The following is a 16,055-nucleotide window of genomic DNA, read 5'->3' on the forward strand; positions in this document are numbered from 1 at the left end:
TGCGATGGAGCTTGTGGTGTATGTGCTAAGTTGCAAGCTGAAAGGTTTCTATACAATGATATTAAGCCATTCCACCCTTCCCCTGGTGCAGTACTCTAAATCAAACCAAATTAAGAATGCTGGGTGGTGGTGTGGGTACATGCCTTTAAACCCAGCGCTTGGGAGACATAACCAAACAGATTTCTGAGTTAGAGGCCAGCTTGGTCTATAGAATGAGTTACAGGACAGGCTCCAAACCTTACAGAGAGAAACTGTCTCAAAAACAAAACAGAAAAAGAATTGAAAGTCTAGGTTTAATGGGGAAAGCCCGCTGTATGAATTGCTTTAGGGGAGGCCAGTTAAATTGACACCCAGCATCCAATTGACTCACTGTTCCCAGTCTCGTCGTTCTATGGTATTCTTCTGACATTGAAAACTGGACAATGCCTATGCCCTCCTAGGATCAGTTCTTTTAGCCTTACAGACCTGACATAGCACCATGCCACATTCTATCCTTTCAGGCCATGTGTCCTTTTTTTGTACTTGTGGTAAGAGGAAGAAGGGAGTGAGAAAATAAATTAGAAAGAAAGTACCCTCTCTGTAACACGAGTCTTTTTTTCATAAATCACATTTTATTATTCCCTCTAAGAAGACTCTCCAAACTAATTAAAACTAGAAATATATAGATATACATTGAGAATTATATATGTCAAGATAACAAGATTCAGGTCCCTGTCCAGCACCTCTCTAAGAGTAATCACAGTGGTGCAGTTACAAGGTCAGGGGCAGCAGCAGCAGGCCCCTCCCACTCCCACCTCACACAACATGTTCAAGAGGTGTGGGCTTCAGACCATGATAATGGTGCAGAAATACAGACGTGCTGACTAGAAGCACTGGGGACAGCAAGGTGTGCCTGACATGGAGACTGGATTTCAATTGAATGGGTCCTGAGTTGCCAAGTATATCAGACGTTCTCCAAATCCACAGACATTCTTCCTGTTCTGACCTGGAAGTTCTGAGTCTCCATGAGAACACCCCTGTCTGGTCCAGGGCCAAGGAAACTCACTTTCTCACCATTCCTAGTCCTTCCTTCAGTTCCAGCCACAGAGCTGTTTTCCCCCAGGCAAGGGATCAAAGTCTCCAGAGAGCAGCAAGGAAGGCAGAGCCTCCTTGCCTGATTACTGGAAGACAGGCTTGATGGCTCACCCCTGTAATCATAGCACAAGGCAGGAGAATCACTGAGCCTGGGATACACAGTGACTTCTGGCTTAGCCTGGGCTACAGAGCGAGACCCTGTCTCCAAAACAAACACGGGGGTGGGGTGAGGGAGTGAAGTGAGAAAGAGGAGAAGCCGCTGCCAAGGTGGAGTGTGGAGAGAGAAATTCAACACTGGCTCAGCATTCCAATCCAAGGAAGGACTGATGCTCTGTATGTCAGTTTCCACCTGTCCCCACCACTCTTCCTTGGGTTTGGTTTTTAAATCCCTCTTCTCAAGACCAGCCAGCTTGCCAGTATCTTCCCTGAGGCAGGATTCATGATTAGTGGGGAAAGTGAGGGATGGCATTTCTCTCCAGGGAGTGGGACAGGCCGATTGTCACTTGCTTCTTGACAAAAGCAAGGATTGAGAAGGACCCTCTCAGCAGACTCCCTCCAGTGAGTGAGAATGTGGCTTTCCACGACCAGTTATATTTCTCAGCTAAGTCTAGCCTTCAAAACAAGTCCCACCCCACCCCCTACTAAGCCATCTTACTGGTGCTTATAATCTATGGCTCCTCTACCAAGTCCTGAGTGACCTAACTATATTGCAGGTTCTGGTCATTGATCCCAGAAGTTCCTGAAGGTTGCTCCAAGGCCCATGTTCCAAGGGGGATGTTCCCCTCTGCTGTCAGCTCTAATCAAATGCTAGTCAAAGGGTGAAGGCTGCTCTGATGGCTGTTGTCACCTTTATTAATACACAGACACCTCTCTCCTGCCAGCCACAGATCAAATTTGCAGTACAGGCTTGTGCCTAACATGATGAGGGATACAAAGTCATCAGCTCAGCAGGGATCTTGGGGCCCAGGTGCAGAGAGAAAGTGAGAATGAGGGTGTGGTCTCATAAATCAATGTCTTGATCCTTGTGGTTGATCCATAGGGATCCGGGCCTGGAAGATACATTTTGTAGTAGTCTTCCCAGCAGGGCAGAGGGCAGCCGGCCGTTTTCTTCATGCCATCTTCCCTGACACTTCAGGTTTCAAAGGAATCAAGTCCTGTGATTTAATCAAGGAAGTCACTGGTCTGTAGTTATAACAGGTTGTCTTCATAAAAGGCTGCTCCTAAAATGATCCAGAAAGGGCAGGGCCAAAAGGAACTCACTGTCCTCTTCTCTCTGATTTCAACCCCCCACTGCAGGAAAGCAGTATCTTCCCCCTTTGAGTGCAGTTTCCATCTCAGCTCAGCAGAGGGACTTCCTGCAGATCTTGGGCTTCTTCACAGGCTGCAGATAATGGTTATCCATGATCCTCCCCTCTCTGTTCCAGCTGCCAGACAAGGAGGGGTTCTCCTTCTCAGCTCTAGAATTCTTGGAACTGATAGGAAGAGTGATGTTCTCTGTGTCTGTCTCCACCATCTGCTGGATCTGCAGCTCAGGGGGAAGCAAGGCTGTGAGGTATGGGTTGGTGAAAGGTCTGGCAGCAATCAAGGGGAAAGTGTGGACATCCTCCTTGAAAAGACTCTGGGTCTTGCCTGTCTTGGCCATGAAGTTGGTGAGAGCTCGATCTACATCTCTGCTCTGAGATGCAGCCTTCTCTCTCAGGACCTGGTAGTCAGATACTGGTTCAAGGTATGTGGGAGTTTTGATGTAGGTGTGGGGATCTGGAAACTTAGGAAAATGGCTTGGGATGTGTGGTGGGTGGGGTCTGCTGTGTCCTGCAGTGAGAGCCTTGGCTGTCACTGGTTGATTGGTCACCAGAGGTGTAGTGATGACCATCCTCTGAGACCGTTTTGCATAAGCAGAAAGAGTGCCCACATTGAAGCCCATTTCAACCAGTGTGACCAGGACATCCGACAGTGTGGGCTGGGTCCTGGCTGAGTGCTCACAGTAAGACTTGGCACTTCTCCCGACTTCTGAGATGTAGCTCTGTAGCATCTCTGTCAATGTTTCCACAGATGCTTTCTCAGCGCTCTCAAATCCTGCCTCTGTCAGCAAGGAACTCACAACCACTTGTAGAGTCCTCCTCCAGGCCAGATGATAGTTATCAGCAGGGTTAGTGGACTCTTTGCCTCCTGATCTCATTCTGGGGCCACCAGGCCCAGCCACCTTGTGGGCCATCTTGCTCTCCTCTACTGCCCTGTAATAGGAATCTAAAAACGGCCAGGAGGTAGTGCCACACTCCTAAGGAAGAGTCAGGCTCATCTCTGTGAGTTTGAGGCCAGCCTGGGCTACAGAGTGGAGTCCTGAAAATGTGTCAGGCTACACAGAGAAACTTTATCTCAAAAAACAAAACAAAAAATAAAAAATTGGAAACCAGATATTTGAGTGAAGGACTGAGAGTTCAGAGGAATAGGACAAGCCACAGCTAACCTCACCTCTCAACTCCTGATTGAATCCTATTTCCATGAAGCATCAGACAGTGAACGATTCTGAGTCCTAACCTGAATGGATCTCAGCTGAACTGCCTCTAATTCTTGGTCGTGATGCTTATATGCCTCTCTGCTGCCTCAAGTTTCTTCCTGGGATTTAAGGGGAGTGTCTTTCCCAAACAAGACTTGTGATCTCAAGTGCTGGGATTAAAGGTGTGTCTCATCATGCCTGACTGTACCCTGTGTGGCCTTGACCTCTGCCTCCAAAGTGATAGGATTAAAGGCCTGGGTGCCACCATTTTCTGACCTCTGTCTAATCTAGTGGCAGTTCTGTTCTCTGAACCCAGATAAGTTCTCTTAGGGCACACAATTTATTGGGAATGTGAAGGCAATAAAGACCTTATCTTGAGGATTTGGAAAGTACTGTGTTGTGCTAGGGAGAAGCTCAAGTTTCCAGAGGGACCCAAGGAAACCCCCAGCTCTCTGTTCTTTGAATCTGCAGCAAGCTGGCACTTGTTTCTAGGGCCTCCAACTCTGTTCAAGAGCTGACAAAACTCGGCTGCTTTGCAGGCTAACTCTCCCAGCAGGATGGCCTTCTGCCTCCTTGGGGAATGAGGACTCAGAAGTCAGAACAACTCTACAATTGCTTTGGACCATGAGGTTCTGAACTGGAATTCTTCCCAGCAGTGCAGAGGGCGACCGACTATTTTCTCCCTCCCGCCTTCCCTGACAGTTCAGGTGTCAAAGGAATCAAGTCCTGTGATTTAATCAAGGAAGTCACTGGCCTGTAGGTAAAACAAGTTGTCTTCATAAAAGGCTGCTCCTAAAATGATCCAGAAAGGGCAGGGCCAAAAGGAACTCACTGTCTTCTTCTCTCTGATTTCACACGCCGCACCTCCCCAATTCCCCCCCACCCACCCACCCCCGGAAAGCAGTATCTTCCCCCTTTGAGTGCAGTTTCCATCTCAGCTCAACAGAGGGACTTCCTGCAGATCTTGGGCTTCTTCACAGGCTGCAGATATTGGTTATCCATGATGCTGCCCTCTCTGTTCCAGCTGCCAGACAAGGAGGGGTTCTCCTTCTCAGCTCTAGAATTCTTGGAACTGATAGGAAGAGTGATGTTCTCTGTGTCCGTCTCCTCCATCTGCTGGATCTGCAGCTCAGGTTGAAGCAAGGCTGTGAGGTAGGGGATGGTGAAAGGTCTGGTAGCAATCAAGGGCAAAGTGTGGACATCCTCCTTGAAAAGACTCTGGGTCTTGCCTGTCTTGGCCATGAAGTTGGTGAGAGCTCGCTCCACATCTCTCCTCTGAGATGCAGCCTTCTCTCTCAGGACCTGGTAGTCAGATACTGGTTCAAGGTATGTGGGAGTTTTGATGTAGGTGTGGGGATCTGGAAACTTAGGAAAACGGCTGGGGATGTGTGGTGGGTGGGGTCTACTGTGCCCTGCAGTGAGGGCCTTGGCTGTCACTGGTTGATTGGTCACCAGAGGTGCAGTGATGACCATCCTCTGAGACCGTTTTGCATAAGCAGGAAGAATGTCCACACTGAAGCCCATTTCAACCAGTGTGACCAGGACATCCGACAGTGTGGGCTGGGTCCTGGCTGAGTGCTCGCAGTAAGACTTGGCACTTCTCCCGACTTCTGAGATGTAGCTCTGTAGCATCTCTGTCAATGTTTCCACAGATGCTTTCTCAGCGCTCTCAAATCCTGCCTCTGTCAGCAAGGAACTCACAACCACTTGTAGAGTCCTCCTCCAGGCCAGGTGATAGTTATCAGCAGGTTTAGTGGACTCAAGCATCAGGAACCCCTCCTGGGCTGAGAATGCACAACAGGTAAAGCCACTCTCATACTCATGAGCTTCCCGGAACACTGAAATAGGATGAAACCTGATGAAGATAAGATGCCTATCAAAGCATCTGCCATCTACTCCTCCATATTTTGGAAACAATGCCCTGCTGTTTAGCCTAGAGGTAAAGTTGATTGGCACTTGCCGCCTGTTTTGGCTCAGGACACTGGTGAGGAGTAAAGAGAGAAAAAGGTGGACACGTGGCAATGGGGTTCTTGCATTGAGCATGTTGCTCTATAAGATGCTCTGTGATACTGTCCAGTGTTGGTGGGGAAGGAAGATGTCTATCCAATTGTGTTTTTACAACAGGGCTCTGCCTGTAAGCACCTTGGTCTGACTTCTGCTGCAACACTTGAACTTTCCTGCCATTGCACAGTGATGGCCTCTCTCTCATAAAACTGATCCTGCCAATCAAAGGAGTTACCTGCATATGATGTGCCAGGCAAAGCCAATGTATCCTGGGCTGTGCATGGCCAAGGATGAGCTTGGGGGCGGGGGAGAAGGGGCAGAAGCACCCACAGCAACATGACTGCCCAGTTGACTTGCAATGCCATTGGCAATCCGAGGGGTCCAGGGAAGAGAGACAGGAGAAGCAGCAGCAGTCACAGGGGTGAAGGCAGAAGAGTGTGAAGCTGCAGTCATGGGCAAGTCAGCCTCTCTGGTCAGCACAGTGGCTGTCTCTCCAAGTCCTTTAGAAATGAGATGGTTTCTTATGATATTTTAATTTGCCAAATTCTGCAATATGAGTAACATCCATTTGCCATGCATGATGAGGAAGAAGACCTCAGGGGTTTAACCCTAAGTGAGGAACAGGAAAATATTTTGGACATATCCCACATCGTTCAACTATTTGACCAGCTACTTATTTGGTAAGACTGAAAAGCTTTCTTAAGCTTTTGCTATTTTGATGAGAAGAGCATGTGACTGTTGAGCCATTTCCACTTGGGATAATGCTACTATCTTGGTTAACTTATCAGCCATTGCATTACCCTCAGCTAAAGGACCAGGAAGATTGGAGTGAGCTCTAATATGGCCCATAAGCATGGCAGCTTTCTTTTGTGGAATAGCGTCTTGAATTTGTTGAAACATTTTGACTTGATTGTTGTTAGTTCCAATATTTTTACCAAGACTGTTATTCAAAGGAGTCAAGAACATAGATGTTCTTTCATGAAGCAAATTCTTCATTAGCTTACATTGAGAAAAAGCATTTTCAGGATTTAGTATTTTCATTTCATTAGCTTTAACTCCTGATGTTATTAGCAGCTGTAATATTTACAATTGATTTTTTTATAAGAAACTTTCAGGGGAAGCAACTCTTTTGTAAGACAGCTAGATTTTCTTAAGTTTGTTTCCCATCTATAAAGCAGTCATTTCTTTTTGAATGCCTGTTTCCCTGTCTCCCTTATTAGATTTGTGAAGGAATTACTCATTGTAGGCAGGTTGTTCAAAAGGCAAAGAACTTTTTTAATTTCAACATAAATTTCTTCATATCTAAGACATTGTTCAGTGTATAAACTGCTTTCCCTTGTTTTAAGGATGTTAAAGTGGCTTGTTTGCTCTTATAGGTAGCTTTTTGTGTGATCTGAGTTCTCAAGAGGTAAGATAAAGCTTCCTAGCAATGCTTTGAGAAGAAAATTCATTCTGAGCTGAAAAGTTTTTGGACAGTATCGACATCTTTAGCTGAAATCCTACATTTCCCAGAATGCATTTCTCTTCATCAGCTCACTGTTAAGAGCTAGCTTATGGACTCCATTTCCCATAGTTCTATTGGGGTCCCTTTTACCGGACTTGTTTAGAAGTTTTTGCTTTTGCAACAGAGAGATTTGAACCAAGAGTTTTAAGTTTTCAATTAGGGGACATTGAACGATTTCTATTCTCTCCTCTTCTGGCGTTAACAGGTGTCTCTCTTTTATTTGACATTGGCCCCGGAATCAGAACTCCAAGTGCCATATTAGCTTGCATTGAGGCTGGCTTTCCTGATAGCAACTTTCCTTTGGGCTTGTGTTTGCCTTAGCCAGCCAGAAAAACAAAAACATTTACAATAGTTTTTCCATAGCTCCTTCAGAGAGATTTTCTCCCACTGATTTTTATCCTCATTTTGCTTGTTCCTTTCCCCCCAGATGCAGAGCTTCAGATCTCAGGCTGCTCTGTTCCTTTGCTAGCTGCCTTTGGAGGTAGGGGCTCCTACCTGCCCCGCCCCCCACACACACACACTTCAGGCTCAAATTCTAGCATCTTTGTCAGGTCATGCATTTTCTGGGGAGGAATCTGTCCCTTCTCCATTTATTCAGAGAGTCAGTTCCCAGTTTGGTCTCAGTTTATCCCCTCTGCCCCAGAAACAGTTTTTGACACTACAGTGGCGGCTTTCCCTGCTACAGAAGGTAGGGGCTTTTTGTCCGTTTCTGTTTTCTTTCCAGGGTCTGTGTGGTTTGCGTAAGGACTGCAAATCTAACAAGTGCGGGTTTTGCCATTTCTAAACTCCCATTAGGACAGGTGTTTTGCCTCATCAGGCCTTCACCTGGCCCAGTCCCCTAATGGGTTCTGTTTGGGTGCTCAAGAACAGAGCTTATGCCAAAGGCAATCACCCCTCAGGGTTACACTCCCTCATCTCAACAGGAGTTAGTTGAAACAAAGCTTTTCTCAAAGAGATGCTTTCTCTGACTGAAAAGAAAGCTTTACTCCTGGATAGTTCTGTTCTGCCCTGGCTGGGCTCTTTCCCTGAAAGCATTCCGACTTGGCAGCACAACTGCTTCAGACACAGTTCAGCTTTATTTCTCTCCCAGAAAGGTCTTTTCTCTGATAGAAAATCTTTTCTCAGGTTTCTTTTTGCAGCTGTGGACCTATCAACCCGGGACTTGTAGGAAAGCAGGCAACTATGCTGTTCCCACTGGCTTTAGCTTTTGTTGTTCATTAGCCGTTTTTCCATGGGTCCTGCACCTTCCTGCCCAGCTGTGTGCTCCAGTAAGTTTACAACTGCAGGAACCTTAGTATTCCCGAATTGCACTTCAACTCAGAGTGTACACTGGCCAGTGGCCTCTGGGTGTTTGGTCAGAAGCAAGGATACAATGCTTCAGGGGATCTTTGCATTAGGAAGTCTAGGAGCACCTTTTCATAGCTCACTCAGAAATAAAACCCTTGATGCCTCAGCTCAGCTGTAACTGGAAAGTCTTGGCTTTTTTGCTTTTCCCACATAAACAGTTTCTTGCCCCATTGGGCACTGTAGCTCTTCACCCACACTCTCCCAAGCATTTCCCTCAAGGGACTTTGACCCATTGTCTTTTACTAGCTTGAAGAAGCAGAGCTTAGAAGAGAGGGTTTTAGGAATTCCATCCTTGCCTCCTGGATTGCAGGGAGGATTTTTAAAGCTTGAAAGAGAAGTTAGGGCTGGAGAGATGGCTCAGAGGTTAAGAGCACTGACTGTTCTTCCAGAGGTCCTGAGTTCAGTTCCCAGCAACCACATGGTGACTCACAACCATCTGTAATGAGATCTGGTGCCCTCTTCTGGCCTGCAGGCATACAGGCAGACAGAACATTGTATACATAAAAATAAATAAATCTAAAAAAAAAAAAAAAAAGAAAGAAAGAAAGAAAGAAAGAAAGAAAGAAAGAAAGAAAGAAAGAAAGAAAGAAAGAAGTTAGAGAGGTTTTGCTGTCTTAAGAGGTTTGTTGTTTTCCCTTAGAACTATTCACAGGTGATTCCCATACTAATATCTTCAGGTGATTCTAATTTTTGTCATTGAGGAAGTTAAAGGTTTTAGTTTTTAAGTTTTTAAAGAGAGTTTTTGAGAAAAATTAAGGCTTTATAGAGAGATTTTCCCCCCCAAATTTTCCAAGAAAAGCTTTATAATTTAAGGTTTTTTTTCCAAGAGAGACAAAGACCAACTTTTCCCAAAATTCTGAACTTTAAACTTTTTGACTTCTTACACCCACATTTTTGCCTCACAGAGAAATCACATTCTCCTACCAGCTGGATTTAGCATTTCAGCTGTCCCCAGGTCAAAAGCTTAGATAGGAAACTTTTTCTTCCCCATAAGCTCAAAGAAGAGCGTTTTTATTACCCATGTAAAGCTCAAAGAAAGATTTTCCCCAGTTTGTGTTCATAGCCCCCAAAGTTAGAAAACTGAAGAGGTTTTCTGTCTAGTTGCCTTACTTATTTTTTTCTATGTGATCTTACACTTGTTTTTCCTACACTATATTACTACAGATAGAAATTGAGAAAGGGATAGAAGATAGAAAAATTTGACAGAACATAAATTTGCGCTGCAGCATTGGACATCCTTCCAGTCTGTTTTCCTCTTCTCTTGAGGATAAAACCCCGGCCCCTCAATAATATTATATATATATAATAATATATATATATATTCCATAACACAGGGCATGCCACTTTCCACTGGCAGGGCTCACTCACACTTTCACCAAAAACTCTGTAATAAAACTATTCTTGCCGGGCGGTGGTGGCGCACGCCTTTAATCCCAGCACTCGGGAGGCAGAGCCAGGCGGATCTCTGTGAGTTCGAGGCCAGCCTGGGCTACCAAGTGAGCTCCAGGAAAGGCGCAAAGCTACGCAGAGAAACCCTGTCTCGAAAAAACCAAAAAAAAAAAAAAAAAAAAAAAAAAAAAAAAAAAACTATTCTTTTCCTTTATCTTTAGTCCCTGTTCATTTGTCTTTAGGTCCCCCCCTCTTTTTTTGTCCCTGTTCTTGGCTCCATTCTGTGGGGCTTTTTACTCACCAACCCCACAGTTCCCCAGAGTTTTCTTGAGTGCAAGCAACAGGAAATATTAGATAGAAAGATTTAGATTGTGGAGATAAAGAGATGGAAAATAAAAGATAGCCCCCAGAGGGCCTGAAACCTATTCCAATGGACCCTGACTGTTTGTGCCCCAGGTGTTTATAGAGACACCAAAGGGTGGAGCAAAAGACCTCCTCCCCCAGCACAGCCAAGTGCAGACCATCTCAGACATCTGCACTCAGGCCCGTGGTCCTGATCATCCTCTATTCGGACCTGCTGGGTAAAGCCAGGAGGAACCCCAGAACGGGATCCCACAGGTCCCCCCTTCTTAATATATAAAAAAAATAACTATTAATGGCTTACAGCAATCTCCATAGCTGTTACACCTCCCAGTATGGGAGTAGAGGATGATACAGATGGCATTTCTCTTTTGAATTAGGTCCAAGGTGACCTCAGCAGTCTTAGCTGCCTCAAGCCCTTTCTAAACCAAAACTCTTAAGGCGACTACAAACTTAAAGAATCCCTTAGATTCATCATTACCATTAACAGGTTAACATAAATATCGCTATACATAGTCACAATTCTCTCCATCTTACAACTCAAAGCAAACTCTTAACAGAACCATTAGAATTAGCATATATGGTGCTATATATAGTTAACAATTTTCTCCGTCTTACAACTTTAACTCAGTCATTTGAATTTTCTTGTTAACAGAACATAGGAAAAACTTCGATGTATTCACATCAAACTTAAACATTTCCTCAATTCCACAAAGCCAGGGTGCATTAATATCAATAGGTTCCTGCGAACACAATTCAATCTCATAGCTCCTCCTTTTCTTTATAATTTTTAAGCAAAATCTCAAGCCTAGTTAGAAAACCCAAACTTTTCTGTTTAAACAGCTCCATTTGTAACACAAAACCAGTTCCATAAGTAATTCCATTTCTACAAAAACAGTTCCACAAAACAATTCATAAATCTCCAGTTAATAAAGCATATATGCATACACAAAATTGCATCTTGATCCTAAGTAGAAATACATTTCTTCATTTAAACAGTTCCATTTTTAACCCAATTCCAGAAAACCGTTCCTAGGTCATTACTATAAGTAAGCTCAAAATTGTCCCATTGCAATGAAATCTCTATTGTTCATTTCATTTAAGTACCAAAATTCAATGATAAATATTGGTACTAGCCTTCCAAATTTGAAGAAATCCATAACCAAAATGTTTTTGTAATTTTATCTCATTTTAAGTTCAAACAAGAAATAAATTCTGGTATTAGGCTTTCACTTCCAAATATGAAGAGACATTTTTCAACCAAAACTTTTTGCAGTTAATTTTTGTTCAAACAAGCGTCTCTGTAACTTTTGTTCTCACAGACAGACCTTTTTAGTTATAGTAATATTTTAAACCGCACCGTTTTTGCTGTTAGCTCAGGTTTTTCTGTGCTGCGTTGATATTCCATGGATCTCAGCTGCAGATGCCTTGTGCTGGTTCTGGCGTCTGCCATTCTTAGCTTCTTAGCTGCTTCTGGAGCTTTTGAAACCATTCAGACTGCCTACTTTGCAGTCTACTAGGACACTATCTCCTGTGTCTCAGGTGTTCTCACAATATACATTAAGAATAGACTCACACTTAACATTTACACTTTACAAACCCACATAACATGTGCTTAAGCATAAACTCACTCAACATTTACACATTTTTACAAACTCACATATAACATATTAACATCTACTTATTTATACTTTAAGGAAACTATAGAACTACTTTAGCAAATATATTTCTTATTAATTCTTATATATTTATATTCATTCCATCTTATTTCTTATTTAAACTTACATTTACAACTAGCATCTTACATGTTTATTACTACATATCTTAAGACTACCTTAGATACTTCTTACAAGCTTATATTCTTAAAGGAACTCTATAGATCTACTTTACAAACTTATATAGGCTACCATTAGCATATATCTAACTTAGCAAACACCTAAAGATTTCTTAACACAGATCTAACAAGACAGAATTTTTACAAACTCACATATCTTATATTTGTCTTTCTACTTCTTACTCTTAATTATTATCACCATCTCTATCAGAAAGATTCTCTTAACTAGACAGGAAGTATGTACATCATTTCTAAAGTTTACAGTTTATAGTTAGCTTTGTTATAAAGCACTGGGATTTAGTGAGTGTTGTCATTATAGAGTTGTGATACTTGTTGCTCGCGGATTGTAACATTCTCAGGACGAAGCCACACTCCAAAGTTGCCAGTTCTCTCAGCCATTCCGGACCGGCAGAGATGCACTGTCAGCGGTAGATAGTTTTTAACTATAGGCTTTCCCTTCACCCAGATTCATAGTAGTTCCCCTAAATGCTTCAATTCAGACAAATGTTTCTATTACAGCAGTATTTTTGGTTTGCTCTACCAAAAAACTTCACTTCACACTGAGGGTGAAATTACCATATTTAGCTGCTGTAAAGCTCTTCGCCAAAAACTGCACAGCTATTAGGTGGTATTTTAAGGATTTTAAAGTGACTTGTTTGCTCTTACAGGTAGCTTTTTGTCATCCAACTGCCGTAAGAACTTTGCACAGCTATTAGGGTAAATAAGGCATTTTACCAAGGGAGCCCCAAACCGCGAAGCACCTAGTTCCATACCCTTTCAAGTTTTCACTGGAACTGACACTTAAACTCTTAGACGATTTTCCTCCTTATTCTTTTAAAAGCTGTATTTTAAGTTTACCATGAATGTATTTTCGAGCTGACAAAAGTGTTTCAGGGCAATGTCACCATCTTTAGCGGAAAAACTACCTTTCCCAGAATGCATTTCCCTTATATCTGTCCATAATAATATCAGTCCCATATCAGTCTCTTATATCATTTCCCTTATATCAGTCATTTCCCATAGTTCTTTTTGGATCTGAGAGTCAACTGGTTCTCTTTTCTAGACTTGCTTACAAATTCTTGCCCAGGAGGTTTGAACAAAGTTTTTTGCTTTTGCAATGGGAGATTTGAACAAGCATTTTACATTTTCAGCTATGGCACATTGGGAGGTTTCTATTCTCCTCAGCTGGCTTTAACAGGTGTTTCAACTTCATTTGACACTGGCCCCCGAATCAGAACCGCATCTGCCTCATTAGCGAACATTGAGGCTGGCATTTCTGATAGCAACTTTCCTCGGGCTTGTGTTTGCCTTAGCCAGTCAGTGAAAAACAAGATCATTTGCAACAGAGCTTTTCCATAGCTCTTTCAGAGAGATTTTCTCCCACTGATCTTATTCTCATTTTGCTTGTTCCTCCCCCACCCCAGATGCAGAGCTTCAGCTATCTGTCTGTGGCTCTGTACCTCTGCTAGCTGCCTTTGAAGGTAGGGGCTTTTTTTTCTCCCCCCAAACTGCCTCAAACTCTAGTAGCTTTGTCAGGTTATGTATTTTCTGGGGAGGAATCTGTCCCCTCTGTTTCTTCAGAGTCTTTCTCCCTGACAGTATCCAGTTTGGTCTCAGTTTATCCAGCTACCCCAGAAACAGTTTCTGACACTATAGCGGCTTTCCTTGCTACTGAAGGTAGGGGCTTTAGTCCGATTCTGTTTTCAGGGTCTGTGTGGTTTGTGAACAGACTAATAATCTAACAAGGGAGGTTTTTGCCATTTCTAAACTCCCATTAGGACGGGTGCTTTGCCTCATCAGGCCTTCACCTGGCCCAGTCCCCCAGTGGGTTGCATTTGTTTGTGTGGGTGCTCAAGGACAGAGCTTATGCCAGAGGTAATCACCCCTCAGGGCTACACTCCCTCATTTCACCAGGAGTCAGTTGAAACAAAGCTTTTCTCAAAGAGATGCTTTCTCCGATAGAAAAGAAAGCTTTTCTCCTGGATAGTTCTGTTCTGCCCTGGCTGGGCTCTTTCCCCAGACAGCGTTCTGACTCGGTAGTATGACTGCTTCAGACACAGTTCAGCTTTACTGTTTTCCCAGAAAGGTCTTTACTCTGATAGGAAAGCTTTTTCTCAGATTTCTTTTTGCAGCTGTGGACCTATCAACCGGGGACTTGTAGGAAAGTGGACAACTGTGCTGTTCCTACCGGCTTTAGCTTTGTTTGTTCATTAGCAATCTTCCCCGGGGTCCTGCACCTTCCTACCTCAGCTGTGCACTCCAGGAAGTTTACCACTGCAGGAACCCTAGTATCCCCGAAATGCACCCCAACTCAGAGATGCTGGCCATTCACCTCTGGGTTTTTGGTCAGAAGCGAGGATACAATGCTAACAGTTTGCATTGCTTCAGGGGATCTTTGCTTTAGGAAGATTAGGAGCACCTTTTCATTCTGAAATGCTCACTTAGACAAAGCCCTTGATGCCTCAACTCAGCCGTAACTGAAAAGCTTGGCTTTTTTGCTTTTCTCAGGTAAAGTTTCCTGCCTCTTTGGGCTCTCTGTATCTCTTCCCCACACTCTCCCAAGCGTTTCCCTCAGGGTAACTCTGACCCACTGTCTTTTACTAGCTTGAAGAGACAGAGCTTAGAAGAGGTTTTTAGAAACTTGTTCCAGCCTCCTGCATTGCAGGGAGGATTGTTAAAGCTTGAAAACTTAGAGAGGTTTTGCTGTCTTAAATTTGTTGTTTTCCCTTAGAGCTAATCACAGGTGGTCCCCATACTAATACCTTCAGGTGATTCTAATTTTTGTCCTGAGAGAGTTCTGAAAGGCTTTAGTTTTTAAGTTTAAGAGAGCTTTTAAGAAAGATTAAGGCTTTTTAGAGATTTTTTCCCCCAATTTTTCAAGGAAAAGTTTTATAGTTTAAGAGAAAGATTTCCCCCCCCCCCCAGGAGAAAGACCAACTTTTCCCAAAACTTCTGAACTTTAAACTTTGTCTTCTTACACCCCCATTTTTGCCTCAGGGAGAAATTTCTTACCCCTGCTGCTTGGATTTAGCATTGCAGCTGTCCCCAGGTCAAAAGCTTCCATAGGAAACTTTTTCCTCCCCATCAGCTCAAAGAAGAGCTTATTTACTACCCGTAAAGCCCAAAGAAAGATTTTTTTCCCCAGTTTGCTTTGAAAGCCCCCAAAGTTAGAAAATTGAAGAGTTTTTCTGTCTAGTTGCCTTACTTATTTTTTCCTACACAATCTTACACTTCTAAGTTTTTCCTAAACTATATTACTACCCTATACCTTATACTTATTTTTCACAGATAGAAATTGAGAAAGGGATAGAAGATAGAAAATTTTGACAGAAGAGAATTTTGCTGCAGCATCAGACATCCTTCCAGTCCGCTTTCCTTTTCTCTCGAGGATAAAACCCCTGCCTTCCCAAAAAATATATATATAAAATATATATATTTTTTTCATAACACCGGCATGCCTTTCCACTGGCAGGGCTGACTCAGCACTTTCACCAAAAACTCTGTATTAAAACTATTATTTTCCTTTATCTTTAGTCCCTATTACTTTATCTTAAGTCCCTGTTCATTTGTCTTTAGTCCCCCCTTTTTTGTTTCCCTTTTTTGTCCCTTTTTTCCTTTTTCTTTAGTCCCTTTTTTTCTTTAGTCCCTTTTTTTTCCTTTTTCTTTAGTCCCTTTTTTTCTTTAGTCCCTGTTCATGGCGCCATTCTGTGGGGCGTTTACCCACCACCCCCACAGCTTCCCAGAGTTTTCTTGAGTGCGATCAGCAGGAAATATTAGATAGAAGGATTTATAGCGGAGAATCTTGTGGAGATAAACAGATAGAAAATAAAGGATAGCATCGAGAGGGCCTGGAACCTATTCCAACAGTCCCGGACTGTCTCTGGTCCAGGGTTTTTATAGAGACGCCAAGGGGTGGAGCAAAAGACCTCCTCCCCCAGCACAGCCAAGTGCAGACCATCTCAGACACCTGCACGCAGGCCCGTGGTCCTGATCATCCTCTATTTGGACCTGCTGGGTAAAGCCACGAGGAAACCCAGAACGGGCTC

The 16,055-nt window shown here is 43.4% G+C and overlaps 2 pseudogenes; both read right to left on the reverse strand.

Moving 5' to 3' along the window:
- Window positions 1-2,413: 2,413 nt before the first annotated feature.
- Window positions 2,414-3,253, reverse strand: LOC143269673 (transcription initiation factor TFIID subunit 8 pseudogene; annotated as a pseudogene).
- Window positions 3,254-4,510: 1,257 nt separating this feature from the next.
- LOC143269674 (transcription initiation factor TFIID subunit 8 pseudogene) lies at window positions 4,511-5,289 on the reverse strand (annotated as a pseudogene).
- Between the last annotated feature and the right edge of the window lie 10,766 nt (window positions 5,290-16,055).

The sequence above is a fragment of the Peromyscus maniculatus genome, chromosome 20 (assembly GCF_049852395.1).
Source record: "Peromyscus maniculatus bairdii isolate BWxNUB_F1_BW_parent chromosome 20, HU_Pman_BW_mat_3.1, whole genome shotgun sequence".
Classification (NCBI taxonomy): domain Eukaryota; kingdom Metazoa; phylum Chordata; class Mammalia; order Rodentia; family Cricetidae; genus Peromyscus; species Peromyscus maniculatus.